The sequence below is a fragment of the Corapipo altera genome, unplaced genomic scaffold (assembly GCF_003945725.1).
Source record: "Corapipo altera isolate COAL_440 unplaced genomic scaffold, ASM394572v1 308, whole genome shotgun sequence".
Classification (NCBI taxonomy): Eukaryota; Metazoa; Chordata; class Aves; order Passeriformes; family Pipridae; genus Corapipo; species Corapipo altera.
Genome location: NW_020884925.1, coordinates 6032941 through 6050283, shown reverse-complemented (window position 1 = coordinate 6050283; position 17343 = coordinate 6032941). Strand labels below are relative to the sequence as shown.

The window sequence follows — 17343 nt, the reverse complement described above, 5'->3', positions numbered from 1 at the left end:
AAAAGGAGTGTCTATGAACATAAATTTTGGACCAGTGATACAGCCATTGAAGGAGGGGAATAGTTCAGAGAAATTGAGCAGTACTTTTATTACATACAATAATCAAAAACAAGAAACACCAAAATCGACTTTATTGAGCTGCAACACAAGGATGGTCACAGGAGGCAAAGGCGAGAGGTGCATACAGGAACACCAAAGCACCGTCTAGGGGTTGGAGGAACACAATCTTACTAAGTAATGAGCCAGGGTATGGCACTTGGGAACAGCTCCTGCTGACTGGAAAGGATTCATGCCCCAGGGCTCAATCTGCCACCTCAGCCATTCCCTCCAAAATGCCACTTCCCTCCCCTCTACATCACCTTCCACTTTCCTACATAAAACAGTGGTTGTGTCCTCTCTAAATTACTCCAGGTTTTCAGATAAAAGGGTCACCTCTGTCCCCTCTAAGTAACCCCAGGTTTTTGTCCAAAATGCTGCCTCAGCCTCCTCTTGAGTTCCCAGCCTTTCTCTCAAAAAGGCTCCTTTTTCCTCTCTAAGGTACCCCTGGATTTACCCCACAAAAATGGTGATTTTGTTTTATCTAAATTACCTCAGCATTTCTGTGGAAAATATCACCTCTGCTACCCCTCCCAATTTCCTTCTGATTTTCCCTCACAAACATTCCTTCTGTTCCTTGTAAAGGAACTCAAGTTTGACCCCCAAACCTCCTCTGACTAGCTCAGGTTTTACCCCAAAATTGTCCCTACCTGTCTCACTCAGAGAACCTCGATTATACCCCCAGAATGTCCCTCACTAATTGCCTCGGTTTTACCTCAACGTGGTCGTTTTATCCCCCCAGCAGAGACTGGAGACCACAATACGCCGGGCACCAGCCCGGCCCCATGGCAGCCGCTTCTGCCCCGCTCGGTGCCGCCGGTCCGGCCTCCTCACCATGCGGAGCCAAGGAGTGACACTGGGAGCGACACTGGGAGCGACACTGGGAGTGACAGTGGGAGTGACAGTGAGAGTGACAGCGAGAGTGACAGTGGGAGCGACACTGGGAGTAACAGCGGGAGTGACAGTGGGAGTGACACTGGGAGCGACACTGGGAGTGACAGCGGGAGTGACACTGGGAGTGACACTGGGAGTGACACCAGGAGTGGCGGGAGGGAACTGGGAGCACCGGGCGGAGTTCCCTGTCTGGCGGGGCGGCCCCAGGGGTGGCCAGTGAGGATGAGGAGGGGGTGCGTCCCTCAGGAGTCATGCGGGCTCAGGTGCCGGACGGGAGTGGCTGAGGTGCGATTCAGGTGGGTCTCTCAAGGAACGATGGTGAGAGCACCTCGCAGGGGCTGGGGGAGCACCTGGATATGGAGCTTTGCTCGAGGAAGGTGCTGAGGAACGAACTCTGTGCTGAGGGGATCAGCACCTGAGCAGGTGGGGCAACGCTGGGGAGTGCAGGAAAGGTTTTTCTCCTTTCAGTTTCATCTTCCAGTGCCTCTGAGTGACCGTAGAGAAAAGGGGGCGGGGGGGGGGGGGGGGGGGGGGGGGGGGGGGGGTAGGAGAAAAGAAAAGGAGTTCAAATTGAAAGCCTCCTTTTCTGTTACTGTGTTTAAACTAGGGGGGGCGATAGGACATTCCCCTGCACCTGCAATTTTAAGAGTATCAATTGAAGGAAACCCAACCTTTTTCATGATTTTATGGGTATCGATTGACAGGGAATCCCCATCTTCCACTATTTTCTGGTTGCAATGGAAGGGTAACACCTTTACAATGCCATTTTATGGGTTTGAAATTGAGGGCAACCCCCCCCCTTTTCATCACTGTAAGGTTTAAATTGAGGGTGAATCCCTGTTCTCCCTTATATAGAAGACTTGAAATTGAGGGGAAATCCCCCTTTTTCAATCATTTGAGGTAATTAAAATGAGGGAAAGCCCTCTTACTCCAATATTTTAGGGGTTTAAATTGAGGGGAGAACCCACTTATTTGCCATTTTATTGCTTTAATTTGAGGTAACACCCCCCCACCCCCTTTCCCCTCATTTTAAGGTTTAAATTGAATTTTTTATCATTTTAAGGGTTTGAATTGGAAGGTTCCCCTCCATTTCAGGGCACTTCCTGAAACACCTTTTGTCTGCAAGTAACTGGATATGTCTGTGAGAAAATTTTTCTGGGACAAAACCTGCCAGGACAGAAAGGTCTTGCTGCCCACAGAGTGCCCTTGGAGACCCATGATCTGCACCTGAGAGCCTCAGGCTCCATGCTTTCTTTCCTGGGGTAAAGGGCTGTTGTTTGCTGGCAGGTACCCAGCTCCAAAATTGCCAGTCTGCCTCCCAAAATTGAGTACAGATGAAAAGGGGCCAGGACAGAAAGGTCTTGCTGCCCTTGTGTTATGATCTGGCTATTAAAAATTATTAGAAATGCCTGTGCCTGAATTAAGGTGCAAATGACACCTTATACCAAAATCATCAGTATGGATTTTATTTAACAGTAAAGGCAGAGAAAGAGACATAGAAAGAAATAGGAAAAAGGAGTGGGGGGAAGAAAGAGAGTGACAAAGAGAGATTAAAATAGAAAATTTATCACCACTCCATGGAACCCGGTGGCATCCAATGGAGTCCTGTTCTTCTGGTCTTAGTGGGGAGGGCCTAGCAAAACATGGAGTGCAGTGGATTAATACACGTCCAGCAGATGCCCAGGCACCTGCTCTGGGAGGGAGGAAGCTTTGCAGTCTCTTGCGACAGGCTCTGGATTTGTTGCATCACATGCAGTTCTGTAGTGGTGGAAGACCTCAGGAATGAGTCGTGGGGGCTCTTTGGGGGTCTTTAATGGTTTATGACCCCTGCTCAACTGCCTCTTACATGAACGTCCTGTGTATATGTGGTCTTCTGGAGCAGGGAGGGGATTCAATAGAATTCATAGAAGCATAAAATAAGTAAACAATGGAATAGTGTACCTTTCCAGTTTTCCTATGATCCCAGTTCCTGGCTTCTTCCTGGATTTTTTCACATTCCTTCATCATTTTGTTATAAGGAAAGGATATTCTATATATTCTCTGCAGAGTTTCCATATCAGAGGAACTCTGATACACAAACCCCAAACTTTAAGATAATATTATATAATATCACGGAAAGGAGAGATAAGCATTAACACATTCAAACAGTATTATTTCTTTCCTTGGGAAGAGATTTATATGCAGTCTTTGAGCATATGTTTATAACAAAGATACTTGCAGTGCCTTTTAGTCAGCATACTAATACAGAGGACAAGCAAAAGTGACTGGTCAAGTAATATTTTTATTCTACTTAGGTACCTTGTTTCAACTCACATCATGGCATGTTTTATTATTTCATATTATAGCAGCTAGAAAAGCAGTTCAAAGCACGTTCAAAACATACTGCAGTAGAGAAACACGAAAGACACAACAAACCTAACTCTCACAGTTAATTCTTAGTTGTTTTGACAATCTAACACATAATCCCTGGAATTCAGAGTTCCACACACTTCAGTTAGGAAGCCAGCAAAAGCAACTATGATGAACATTCCAATGAGGTATTGATCTAATATGGTTACCAAAATTGGCATCTGTGAGTAACTTAAACTACACCACAAAAACAAAGGCCTCTGCAAACCCTGTCTCTGCCTTTCCTGTAAGCAATGCCATCTTTTAACAGCAGCACTTGCAGATCTGCTGTTTTACCTCCTGTACCTGAAAGATACCATCTGACAAGGTCAAAGTAGTATATTCTGACCCAATAAACACTTGGATGTTCATTTGCTGCAGAACAGAGTGTGCACCCCCACGCGCACACACACACAGATGTGACAGCAGGTACAGTCTCAAACCAGGACACTCGTACTATGAGGTGCAGTGCTGGTTAGAGGTCCTGGAACAGCACTGCCACATGGGCTTAGGCACTGCACTTCTCTACTGGGCATGGGACAATTGGTTCCACAGCTAATCTAGTCACTACTAGCTACAGTGTTCTTGCTGTGCTCTTCATCAGTCTAAACATGCATGTTACTACACTAATACTCTGACAAAAAAAGATGCTATTAACTTTCACTGCTGTACGATTGTGATAGTCAAGAATCAGTAAATCTTGGACGTGGATGAATGATTAAAGTCTGCAGTTCTACTTGTAAAATGGGAGTTCGGAAAGAAATGAAGGATTATTTTCAGAGTAAACAAAGAAAACAATACAAAGAATCCTAGCATAATCAGCTCAGGAGAAATAAATACATAAATAAATCAACTGTACCATTGTTTACTTCAGTTTCAATGCACAGTTAATTTCAATTTACCCTAACTATTTTAAGGGTCTTAATTTTTCCAATGTGTCTCACCCCGCAGAGATTAATCAGTGGACCACATCTATATGCCCAAAAGAAAAAAAGTGTTCATTTCCAAATACTCCAACATTTTCTCAATACAGTCACTAATGGTGCACAAATTCGTGCTTGACACATTCCACCATGGTAGTAAATATGAATATGCAATGTGCAGCATATTCATATGCTCCTTAAATGTAACTGAGCCTTCTACCTGAAGTGAAATATTCTCTCAGTAAATGCTCAGCACAGCTGATCTATTATCAAGACCATCATAACACATTCACCAACTCATATAGTTCCATATGTGAACTTTGTTAAAGCTGACCAGGAAATTTCAAACTATGCATATCAAACAGAAAAATGGTTCTGCTATTTTCCAACCAACTGATTGGAATGAGCAACTAAATAAGCAGGTTCCTCACCCCCCAATAAGCTGAGAGTTAGTGTTACCCACTATGCACCAATCCAATGTCTGGGGTGGTAACTTATTTTAATCAGTGTACTGAAATGAGAGGGAATGAATAAAAACTGGATTTGCCATTTGTCCACAAATTGAGACCTAATCTGTCCCAGCAGAGAAAGAAAATACCTCGTTTTATAAAAGTAGCAATATTAATTGCAAACCTAAGTCCCAATCACACAAGAATTTGGAAGTTAGAATAAAAATAAAAAAAACCTAAAACAAAAAACCAATTTATTCCTGTCTCAATTTAAATAAACTAACTATAAAAATACAATATCTTAGAAGCATATTTCTTTACCTGTATATTGTGGTAGTTGGTGTCTTCACCTTCTCACTAGGCATATGACAGTTAAAAGTTATACTGTGTGTGGAAACATGAAAAGTCAGAAACATCAATAAAATGACTAACAAAATTCTCTTTTTAAATTATGTATTAATAATGCAAGTGCATCGGTAAAAGACACAACTAAATTAAAAGTTTGTACTCAACAGTTCAACATCCTTCAGAAGAGTTGCAAAACAAGAGGAAAGAGACAAAAACATCTTAAATCCCCTGAGGGTGTGTTGAGGATGGTGATTACCACCTGAACACCTCAAAGCACTTGCAAAAGGCAATTACACAGCATAGTGAGACTGGCAATATTCACTGTATAAAACAGGGGGCTATAGCAAAAGTCTTTTTTGACCTGTCTCTGCAAGTGAGCCAGAAGGAATGAGTGCCTTCCTTTTCTGTACTTATTTGTCATCTCATTGAGCCTGAGGTATTTTTTGTGTAATACAAAATTGTTTTTATTAGTGCCTGAAAACATTCTGAACACTTGAGAGGAAACAGAGGGGAAAGGGATGGTATTCTTTTTCTTTGTTTTACTAGACGGGTACAGTTCTGATGACTCAGTCACATGCAGCATTTTATAAAAGTTACATTTTAAAAGATCATTGCACCACAACCACAGCTACTCAAAAGATTTACCTTAAACATGTCTAACAGGGTCTCCTTGTTGACTTCCAGCTTTTCAAAAGCCTGTTTCGCTTTTATGATATTTTTACAGCGGTTCTCTAGTAGTGGGAGTTCAGTACTAGATACACCTCTAAACAAAAAGACACAGGCAAAAGAAATATAAATTAATGATTTTGATATTTCCATTTTTTTGAAATAACCACTTTCTAGTGGTCTAAATGGAAACTGTAAAATGTGTTGTTGTGATTTGTCCCAGTATTTTCTTAGCTTCTTCCAATCAGTTGTATTTTCAGACATTAAACTCAGAAACGCAAATAATGCCACCTCAAACAAACCCACTGCAATCATTCCTAGAACAGTCTTTGACATGATTAAATGTCTGTAAGACCTACAGGTCGAAGTATATGTATGATTTAAGAAAAAAAATAGGGGGGAAAAAGGCTCAACCCAGTTGCAGGAGTCTGTTTATGGGCTGATGCAGATTCAGTATTCTCCCTGACTACAGAAAGATAAACAAGGAAACAACAGAATTGTAAAGCTGTGCACAGGGATTAGAAAAGTAGTAAACACCTATACAAGCTATAAGCATATGTGCCTTCTCTACAAGTGACTGTGGCACTTGGAAACCAAACTCCCAGAACTCTTCAAGGAAACCATCTCCTTTGTCTCTCCAGAAGTTCAGGAAGTTTTACCCAAACACCACATTTTTTCTGCAGAACGTCGAACAGCTGCAAGTCTTACAGAGCAGGTGTCTGAACAGTGCTCTTGAATTTAAATGTACATAAACACTCGATTTATGTGCCTACATAGAAGACTAACCTGTATCGATGTGGAGGTTCAGAGACATAGCAACACGATTAATATGATCAAAGCAATGTCCACTTTATTATTTAAATCAGTTAACTTTTATACAGTTTAGTTTGTTTGGGGCACATGCTTACAACAAGATGATTGGATAGCTCAGTCCGTGCACACGTCTCATGTCTCCAGTTCATTGGACCTGATGTTCTGTCCACGCGATCTGAAATCATACTTGGCATGTAAAGGCCTTCCTAATTAGGGGCTTTCCAAAATCTGCAGGTGTACCTTTATCTCTAGGTTCTCAAGGTTTTCTTACTATAAACATATTATGTTCTCAAACCTTATAATTAGACACACAGCTAACAAGTATAAACATCACATATTTTCACACAGTCTATAAGTATAAACAATACACACTTGTCACTTCCATGGCAAGCAAGGCCTACAGAGTGCAGGGAAAAATTGTTCAGAGAAATCTCTCTGTTCCGACAACAAACCTGTCAGCTTCCAATCATATTAGAGACACTATTTTACTTTTAACATGCAGAAACTTGACAGAACAAAATAATTCTAGTACTGCGATTCAATACAGAGTATTAAAGTTCTAAGACACTGAAATTTTACCTACCTTCAATATATATCTCAAAATAAAATCCATTCTCAGTTGATGGTCCATAGCATAAGCAGCCCCCAAAATATCCTTCCATGGCCTCTCCAAGAATGTGACCACTTGAATGTCAATAAACCTGCAAATAAAGTCAGGTGAGCAAGCCATGGGGTCAGTGGCATTGAGTAACTAAAAAGGAAAAAATCAAACCATATCTGCAGATGAGAAGTAGACTGGAACCAATGTTGTTTAAATTTTAAGAGAAGTAAAACAATTTTCTGTTCTCACTTTGAAGTACTCTAAATGATTAATACAATGGCAGATGTAGCACTAAAAGCCCACCATACTGTAGTCTGAAAGGTGATGATTATACCTGTGCGCTATTCCATCAACTTACTACTTACTGTACCTTATTAATTTATAAGTTAGCTTCCAGTCAGTCAAAAGTCTATGCAACACTAATCAGATCTAAAACAATGTAGCAAATTAAGTTTCCACTGTTCACATTCAGTACCTTTATTAATAGGTCAGGTAAAGTACATTACCTGAAATGTCAGCAGAGGGGAGCCAACAACCCAGTAGATCAATACCAGTCTTATGTTCTAAGTTCCTTTTAATTTGGACTAATTCAGAGCCACTGCTACAAGATAAAGCCTTTACAGGCTTCTGAAATACCTCAAACAAGCTTAATCACATGAACCATTCTTTGACAAAATTGAAGTCTAATTCTCATACATAAACATAAGCTTCATACTGAATCTCATTAAAAAATAAAAAATCTTGGGTGTGTTGCTAAGTATATTCATAGTTTAATTGACTAAGATACGACTGCTTAAGGTTCTAATAAACAGTGCCAGTAAAAGGAGGTGTAGACTTTATTTATGACTCAAATGTAATGTTGGACAATTTTTAGAAAACAGCAAGACAGCCTTACTTTGCTTTCACTGTCTGATCTTCAAATGCACTGTCAAACCACAGAACATATCTTAGAAGACATCCATCGAACTATTTCAAGTTAGCATACAAATCAAGATGTTCTGTATGATCTCATTTGAGAAATAACCTGTTTATGTAAAAGAGAAGGATGAAAAGAACCCTAAGATTTTATTTACTCTCAGATAATAGGCACTTAGTATCTCACCTTCTTTGCTGAATCATGGGAAATACATTATTTGAATAGTTTTGTGTGGTTTTTTTTTTTTTTATGTCAAGATTTTAAACCCTAATGCTGCAATCAATTTTATGTCATTAGTTCATCTAATCAAGCAGAAACCAGAGAGTGTTTACTCACAGCTTTTGCTTCTTCATGATCAAAGGTCAGCAGCTTTAGAGTACAATCTCCCTCCAGTGGACAATACAGGTCCCACAGTTCACCATCCGCTTTAGCTATGACAGCATTTGAAGCCAATACTTGACTAAAAAAACAGAACGGACGACAAGAGACCTGAATATTTAGGTTCAGACTTGTAAAAGACCTTAGGTTTCTAAACCCCATGAGACCACAGCCACATCTCGTAGCACCTGAATACCTTAAATTTTTGTTTCTATGAATCATAGAATCATAGAATCATAGAATCATAGAATAGATTGGGTTGGAAAAGACCTCCAAGATCATCAAGTCCAACCCCTGATCCAACTCCAATTACTATATCATGGCACTAAGGGCCACGTCCAATCTCTTTTTAAAAACCTCCAGGGATGGTGAATCCACCACCTCTCTGGGTAGGCCGTTCCAATGCCTGATAACCCTCTCTGTAAAGAATTTCTTCCTAACATCTAACCTAAACCTCCCCTGGCAGAGCTTGAGCCCATGTCCCCTTGTCCTATTGTTGGTTGCCTGGGAGAAGAGACCAACCCCCACCTGGCTATAACCTCCCTTCAGGTAGTTGAAGAGAGTGATGAGGTCGCCTCTAAGCCTTCTCTTCTCCAGACTGAACAACCCCAGCTCTCTCAGCCTCTCCTCATAGGACTTGTGCTCCAGTCCCTTCACCAGCCTCGTTGCTCTTCTTTGGACCCACTCCAGCACCTCAATATCCTTCCTGAACTGAGGGGCCCAGAGCTGAACACAATACTCCAGGTGTGGCCTCACCAATGCAGAGTACAGGGGAAGGATCACTTCCCTGCTCCTGCTGGCCACACTGTTCTTGATGCAGGCCAGGATGCCATTGGCCTTCTTGGCCACCTGAGCACACTGCTGGCTCATGTTCAGCCTCCTGTCGATCAGCACCCCCAGGTCCCTTTCCGCCTGGTTGCTCTCCAGCCACTCTGTGCCCAGCCTATAGCGCTGCAGGGGGTTGTTGTGGCCAAAGTGCAGGACCCGGCACTTGGCCTTGTTGAACTTCATTCCATTGGAGTCAGCCCATCTCTCCAGTCTATCCAGATCCCTCTGCAGAGCCCTCCTGCCTTCCGGCAGGTCGACACTCCCTCCCAATTTGGTGTCATCAGCAAATTTGCTGATGATGGACTCAATCCCCTCATCTAAATCATCGATAAAGATGTTAAAAAGGACTGGGCCCAGCACTGACCCCTGGGGAACACTACTGGTGACCGGTCGCCAATTGGATGCAGCTCCGTTCACCAGCACTCTCTGGGCCCGGCCCTCGAGCCAGTTCCTGACCCAGCCCAGAGTGCCCCTGTCCAAGCCGTGGGCTGCCAGCTTTTCCAGGAGTATGCTATGGGAGACAGTGTCAAAGGCTTTGCTGAAGTCCAGATAGACCACATCCACAGCCTTTCCCTCATCCACCAGGTGGGTCACCTGATCGTAAAAGGAGATCAGGTTGGTCAAACAGGATCTGCCCTTCCTAAACCCATGTTGGCTGGGTCTGATCCCTTGTCCATCCTGTAGCTGCTCTGTGATTTCACACAGGATGATCTGCTCCATAACTTTGCCAGCCACCGAGGTCAGGCTGACAGGCCTGTAGTTACCAGGGTCAGCCTTGCAGCCTTTTTTATGGATTGGGGTGATATTTGCCAACTTCCAGTCATATGGGACCTCCCCAGTGAGCCAGGATTGTTGGAAGATGATGGAGAGCGGCTTGGCAAGCTCTTCTGCCAGCTCCCTCATTACCCTAGGATGGATCCCATCTGGTCCCATAGACTTGTGAGGATCCAGATGACTCAGTAAGTCACTAACAATTTCCTCCTGGAATACAAGGGGGCTATTTGGTTTCCTATCTCTGTCTACCAGCTCCAGAGGCCGGTTGCCTTGAGGGCCACCTGTCCTACTGGTAAAAACTGAGGCAAAGTAAGTGTTAAGTACCTCAGCCTTCTCCTCATCTCTATTAACTATGTTTCCCTCCAAGTCCCTCAAAGAATGAAGGTTTTCTTTGCTCCTCCTTTTGTTATTAATGTATTTATAGAAGGACTTTTTGTTATCCCTAACAGAAGTGGCTAATTTAACTTCAAATTGCGCTTTTGTATCCCTGATTTTCTTTCTGCATGATCTAGCTGTCTTCCTGAATTCTTCGTAAGTAGCCAGCCCTTTCTTCCACAGTCGGTAAGTTCTCTTTTTATCCCTGATTTCCTTCAGAATCTCCCAGTTTAACCAAGCTGGTTGTCTTCCCCGCCGGCTTGCCTTTCGGCACACTGGTACGGCCTGTTCCTGTGCACTCAAAACTTCTTGCTTGAAGCACGTCCATCCCTCCTGGACCCCCTTGTTTTTAAGGGTTGTTTCCCAGGGTATGCTCTGGACTAGACTTCTGAATAGGTCAAAATCTGCCCTCCGGAAATCCAGCGTAGAGGTTTTATTGTTGTTTCTCCTAGAATCTCTGAGTATTGAAAATTCTATTATTTCATGGTCACTATTTCCCAGGCGGCCTCCAACCACTACATCTCCCGTCAGCCCCTCTCTGTTTGTAAACAGCAGGTCTAGCGGGGCCTTACCCCTGGTAGGTTCATTTACCAGTTGATGGAGGAAATTGTCCTCTATACACTCCAGGAATTTCCTAGACTGCCTCTTCTCTGCAGTATTGAGCTCCCAGCAGATATCCGGCAGGTTAAAGTCACCCACAAGGACAAGGGCTGATGATTTCGAGACATCTGCCAGCTGCTTGTAGAATATTTCATCCCCTTCGTCATCCTGGTTGGGCGGTCTGTAACAGACACCTATGATGATGTCGGCCTTGTTGGTCTTCCCCCTGATTCTGGTCCACAGGCACTCAACCTTATCATTGCTGATCTCAAGTTCAACAGAGTCAAGAGACTCTCTAACATATAAAGCCACCCCTCCACCTCTCTTACCCTGCCTGTTCTTTTTGAAGAGCGTGTAGCCATCCATGGCAACACTCCAGTCACGCGAGTCATCCCACCACGTTTCTGTGATGGTGGTCTTAAACACTTTTCCACTTTAAAGGTAAAGAACCTTAAGGTCTTGAGAAGTTTCATTTAATGGTTTTCAGTGCCGGGGATCTGGAGGAAAGACTGCTTCTTACAATAAGTTCTACTGTATCTGGTAACTCACAAAACTTCCAATGTCTCTATTAATTCCTAGCAGTCTGACTGATTTACTTTTTAATTGGAAGCAAGCATTATGATCCTAGCACAGAACCTCAAGAACAGAACAGTAACCTCAACCAGCTGTTTATTATGCATTAAACTGAAGGTTCAATGCTTTCCAAATGAACCAATTTAAGAGTCATTGTCCACTGACCATGACATATATTTTACACAACAAGGTAAGAGACAAATGATAGTAACAGTTTTATCACTGCAAAAGTACAACTCCTTGAATCTGCAGGTTACTGAAGTCCTACAGCTAACTGAAATGGTGTGGTTTTCCCCACAAGATTCCCCTTCAGCCATTTTTCCATCTGTCAGAGTAATTTTGATAGATTTGCGCTGGTTGGCTCCTCTGTAACCTAGCAAAGCATCATGTTCTTTTTTTCAGTGCTTCATAAAGCTTCAGTGTGTCTTCTGTGAAACTTGGCACACACTGTAGCTGTAACAAATAAATTAGATTATGCACATACATATTTGTGAGAGAAATAGAATAAAAGGATTCACACTGTTGGTGCATCCTCAGAGGTCCCAACTTTGACCAGATTTCACTGTACTAGAATTTATACTAAAATGCAGTAAACCATTTGTACATAATTATACAAAGGATAGTCCCATCCAACCTTCTGACTACTTTATAGTAGCTTTCCAGTTTGTCATGCACTTTCATCAATCTAGGCCTAAATGGCTTTGCAAGTTTGACCTCAGAAAGCAGCCTATATTCCTGCCCCAGAATTTGCAATTGGCAGATGTCCTAGAGAAATCTGGATCACTCCAGTGAGCCCTCATTTCTGCCAGTCCATTCAAAGCATCAGATTCAAACAAGATAGTTCACGTGAAGGTTACTCTAGTTATTAAGCTCTGTTGTACTACAGCTAGTGCTGCCAACATCCTTTCAGCCATCACGCTGTTTAACTGCTCATGAACCTTCACTCTCTTTAGGCACCACAGAATTATGACCTTTATTTCCAAATAACCCCAATCCTTTTCTTACATAAAAAGTAGAGATCTAAGAATGTGTAAGTAACCCTACTAACACAAGGTGAAGCTCCTAAATAATATTTTTTTCTCTCTGCTATAGCAAACCTTTTCCCCAAAAACTGGGATTTCAAAATAAACAAAGTATTTCTGAACCTGATCAAACACCAGTTCTTCTATTATTATGTACCCTAAAATAACCATTTACATAATTCTGATGTTGGTTCACAGATTTACTTTCTTTTTTCTTTTCCTCTTTTATTTTGATTCACTGCATCAGTTGGACTTGCACTGGAGACTTTCTGAAAGCAGTGATAATACAAAGTATATCTCTACTATACCTTTAAGACTTTTCCCAGCAATCGTTGAAACAAACCAGACCAGTACAATATTGGGCTAAAAAGGTAATTACAGGGGAATAAGTTATGTCCTTAGCACAAAGACTTCTTATGATCCATCTAAACTGCATCTTTTTGATGTTCTGCAGACACAGCAAAACTGCTCAGTGGCACTACCAGAACTATCACCGGCAAAATCTCCCCAGCGGAACCGTGGGTGATCACACTGGCACATTGAACAGTGACAACTTTCAGTGGTGTCATACCTGGCGCAGGCTGCCCAGAGAAACTGTGGATGCCACATCCCTGGCTGCGTTCAAGGCCGGGTCGGATGGGGCTCTGAGCAACCTGGTCTGGTGGAAGGTGTTGCTGCCCACGGCAGGGAGTTGGAACAACACGACTGATCTTTAGGGTCTTTCTCAACTCAAGCCATTCTCTGATTCTATGATGCACGCGCAAAGGCAGGTCCACTGCTCAGTGCTGCGGGCAGACACCGCGACCGGCTCCCACCCGCGGAGCACCGCGACCCCCGCGGACTGGGGACGGGCAGTTCGGCGCCGTGAGTGTCCCTGTCCCGTCACTCCTCGCAGAGGCCCGGCCAGCCCGGAGTCCACTGCTTGCCCCCCCCATCCTCTGAGCGGCCCCGGCCTGCACCTCTCGGCCGCCCGGGGGCCGGGCCGGCGCCGCCCGGCCCCGCTCGGCCGCCGAGCCGTGGCGCAGGAGCAGGAGGCCGTAGCGCAGCCTGTCGTTCTCGGCCCGCAGCCGCTGCCGCTCGGGGCTGGCGCTGCCGGGGCAGCGCGGCTCCTGCGGCTCTTTACGCCACCCGACTTCGGCCGCCAGCCAGCGCAGCTCCCGGGACACCCGCAGCGATGCCGCCTCGGCGACCGCCACCTTCGCCCCGGGCCTCCCCGGCCCCGCCACTCCGCCCGCCGCCGTGACCCGCCCGGGCCCGGGGCCGTGCGGGGGTGAAGCTGTTGTCATCACTCGTTCTTCTAATGGACTGATTACTTCTTTGTAGCTCTCGCTGTTGTGGTGTTAATTAATAAACGCACCCACTCGCCTGGCTCCGAGGCCGGTGAGCAATTGGAAAATGTCGATATCTACGAAATCAGTTAGGTTGGAAAAGACCTTTGAGATCATAGAGTCCAACCTATGACTGAACGCCACCTTGTTGTGATAAACTGAGAAAATGATTCGGGCTAATTAAGAGGAAACAGTGTAAGGTCAATATGACCTGGAGAGAGAAAAGAAAAACAAATCGTAAAACTTAATTGGGCTCCTATAAAGAGATAAAACAAGTTACCTCCCTTTTACCTTGTGTAGGATTTATAGTGAGAGAATTTTGTTTAGTTAGCTAGATAATAGTACCTTTCTTAAAATTTATAACTTTGTATAGATAACAAGCAAACATCTGCTGAATGTCTGATTTGGCAATATATTATGGATGCTTATAGATAACATTCTTGTTAAGAAAATATCTGTTAAAAGTCTGACTTAACAATGTGTAATGTTTATGTTTATGTATAATGAATATTCATGAAGTAGCTGAAAATAAATGTAGAACAACTGTCTTCTTTGGGTGTGACAGGCGTTGGGAGTTGTTGAACCCCCTCCCTGATCACCCAGCGCTGAATTTGCTTTTATTATATAATAAATTCTTATTGGAAATCACCCGATTGGGTTTCTATTTCTCACATTGTCAACCAGGTCTTGGCACTCAGTGCCATTGTTTCTTTTAACATCTTCCAGGGAAGATGACTCCAACACCTCCCCGGGCAGCCCATTCCAATGTCTGATCACCCTTCCTGAGAAGAAATTCTGCCTAATGTCCAACCTAAACCTCCCCTGGCACAGCTTAAGACTGTCCTCTTGTTCTGTCCCATGTTCCCTGTGAGCAGAGCCCCACCCCCACCTGGCTCCACTCTCCTGTCAGGGAGTTGATGAGAGCAGTAAAGTTCCCCTGAGCCTCCTTTTCTCCAGGCTGAGCCCCCCCAGCTCCTTCAGCCGCTCTTCATCAGACTTGTGCCCCAGACCCTTCACCAGCTGCATTGCCCTTCTCTGGACAGCTCATGTTGAAGTCCCACTTCAGTTTATCTAAAAATGCTCTTTGAAAAGCTTTTCTCTGTAACTCTGATAAACAAGAAGCTGAATATTCTGAGGCTGCAGTGAAGAATCACATCACTAAGTCTCAAAATCCTCATCATGCCATTTTGCGGAGCACATGGCAGGCACAAGTGGTTTGTAATAATGAGGGGAAAAAACACGTGCTGCACCCCCCTTCGCTATTCTCATGATGAAACAATGTCAATGTCAAAAAGTGTTGGTCAGATTGCATCCTTCTTTGACCTCAATGTCAAATAAACACTGCCACATCTTACTTGTAGTGGATGCTTCCTGGTTAAGAGCATTTCTTATGAAATTAGGCTGACCAAAACTAAGCAACATCTTTGTACAAATTGCAGAACTAGGCACCAAGGTAAATAATTTGAAGAGGTTTGAGTTGCCAGGCATTAGGACTCAGAGCTTGAGAGGACTTCTATTGCACAGTGCAACTTCTATTGCACAGTCCAACAGTCTGCACTGAATCATTTACAGGTCATTGCAGTTAAATACCAGTTCCCTGACCCTGGGAAAAAAGTAGTTCTCCATCACAAATCCTTTATTTTCACCATGCATTTCTATGTATAATTTTGTCTCAATTACTTCTTTGGCATCTTCAATTTCTGTGGTTTCCTCCTTTGATTGTACTTTACACCCATTTCTCTGTATTCAGTTTCTCAACACACTTTCAAATTTTTTGCCTTTAACTATTAATCAGATTTTGAAAGCTGTGGATTTTTATTAGAACTCTGACAATTACCATATCAGAATTTTAGCATTTCATTCTCTTGTGTGCATTACTGGAAATAACTACACAGTATGTGAGAAGGTAGAGAGGCAAATTTTGTTATTATCCACACTTTGCTGCATTTCCTATGATACCACGCATTCTACATGATTTTAAGACTTCTTAAGAAGATATTTGAGATTAAAGGGATATATTCTTTTACCAACAAAACTAATGGGGACATTTCTGGCTCAAAACATTGTACTCCTTTAGGAAAAAAAAAAAAGTAAGTTATTCAGTGCATGGAGTCCAAAGACACTCCTATATACTATATACTCACAAATTTCAAACTGTCATTACCCTGGATAACTGCTGTGTGTAGTACTGTTCCCAGCCTATATTAACCAGTTCGTATTATACGAATCTTTCTTTGCATTTTCAATGCAGAGTACTGGTTTTTCTCCCATGAATCCCCAGAATTGTCTAATGGCTCTGTAGTTAATCCTGCTTGTCATTCTACCCCACCTAAACCTTTTAATGATGGTTTTAAATTAGTTTTATTATTTAAGGTATATCGAGAATGTACCTCAGCAAACTGATACCTATATACATTTTTCATTTGCACCAATTCTTCCTTCCTTTTCTGAAGTGATGCAACTTGCTGACTCTTATGTCCATCATTGACTATAACAAGGTCGTGCATCTTCAAGAATAGACTGTCATGGTTAGAAACATTATGGACATATGTAAAAATAAGACATAACCTATAGCTTCTGTTAGAAATAAATTTCATTGTTAATTTGACAGGTTACCTGCTTTTTTTAACTTCCAAATTCACTACTGTGCAGAATTTATTACTCTGTTTAGGATATTGATTGTGTTATCAGCACAATAAAATAAAGAGAGATTTGGTTTTTTAAAAATTAAACTCTGAAAAATGTATCCAGGTTACATCCTCCTTCATTTCATCTTTGGGCACTGCCTTATGAACCCAAAACCTGTAACTTTGCGCTTGCTCTAGCTTTTAGTGAAGTAATAGAAAAACTTGCCATCAGAAGTTGTAGAGGCTGAGAAGGCTGAGTCATAGGATGCTGTCTAGCATACGTGGAGTGCCAGGCTTTATCAGGATCTTTTGCCTCCTAAGATATTGTTGTATTAGTAGTAGTAGAACTTCTGAGAGAGAAACAATTTGAAGACAAAAAAAAATTGTACTACCTCTATGAAGGTTGAAAAACTAGAGGGAATTTTAAGAACCAGTATTATAAAGGAGCCCTTACTTTCAAAGGCCACGTAGAAGATGTGCCAGATAAGTTGCCTACTGCAATGACCCTTGTTTAGCTGTACTACCTGGCTCATGGTTGGGATAGAAGGTGCCTGTTACCAGTTCTCTTCCCCCCGCGGGTCATCTTTGGTGTGGTGTGTGATGCCATGGAATGCATGGTAGCTCTACCCGAGTACATGCAAGATGATTACAGAAGTATGAGAATCTCACTGCTATGGTTAATAAGCCATAACACCCTAAACTAGGACCATTAATACAGCTTCAAATAACACAGAATTCCACTCT

The 17343-nt window shown here is 42.9% G+C and overlaps 1 long non-coding RNA gene across 1 annotated transcript; it reads right to left on the bottom strand.

The window, feature by feature from the left end:
• Positions 1–3251: 3251 nt before the first annotated feature.
• Positions 3252–13522, bottom strand: LOC113954016. Its single transcript, XR_003530081.1, has 5 exons — positions 13216–13522; positions 8431–8554; positions 7161–7278; positions 5744–5861; positions 3252–5134 (listed from the first exon to the last, which is right to left on the bottom strand). It is a non-coding gene; the product is annotated as an uncharacterized LOC113954016 (long non-coding RNA).
• Between the last annotated feature and the right edge of the window lie 3821 nt (positions 13523–17343).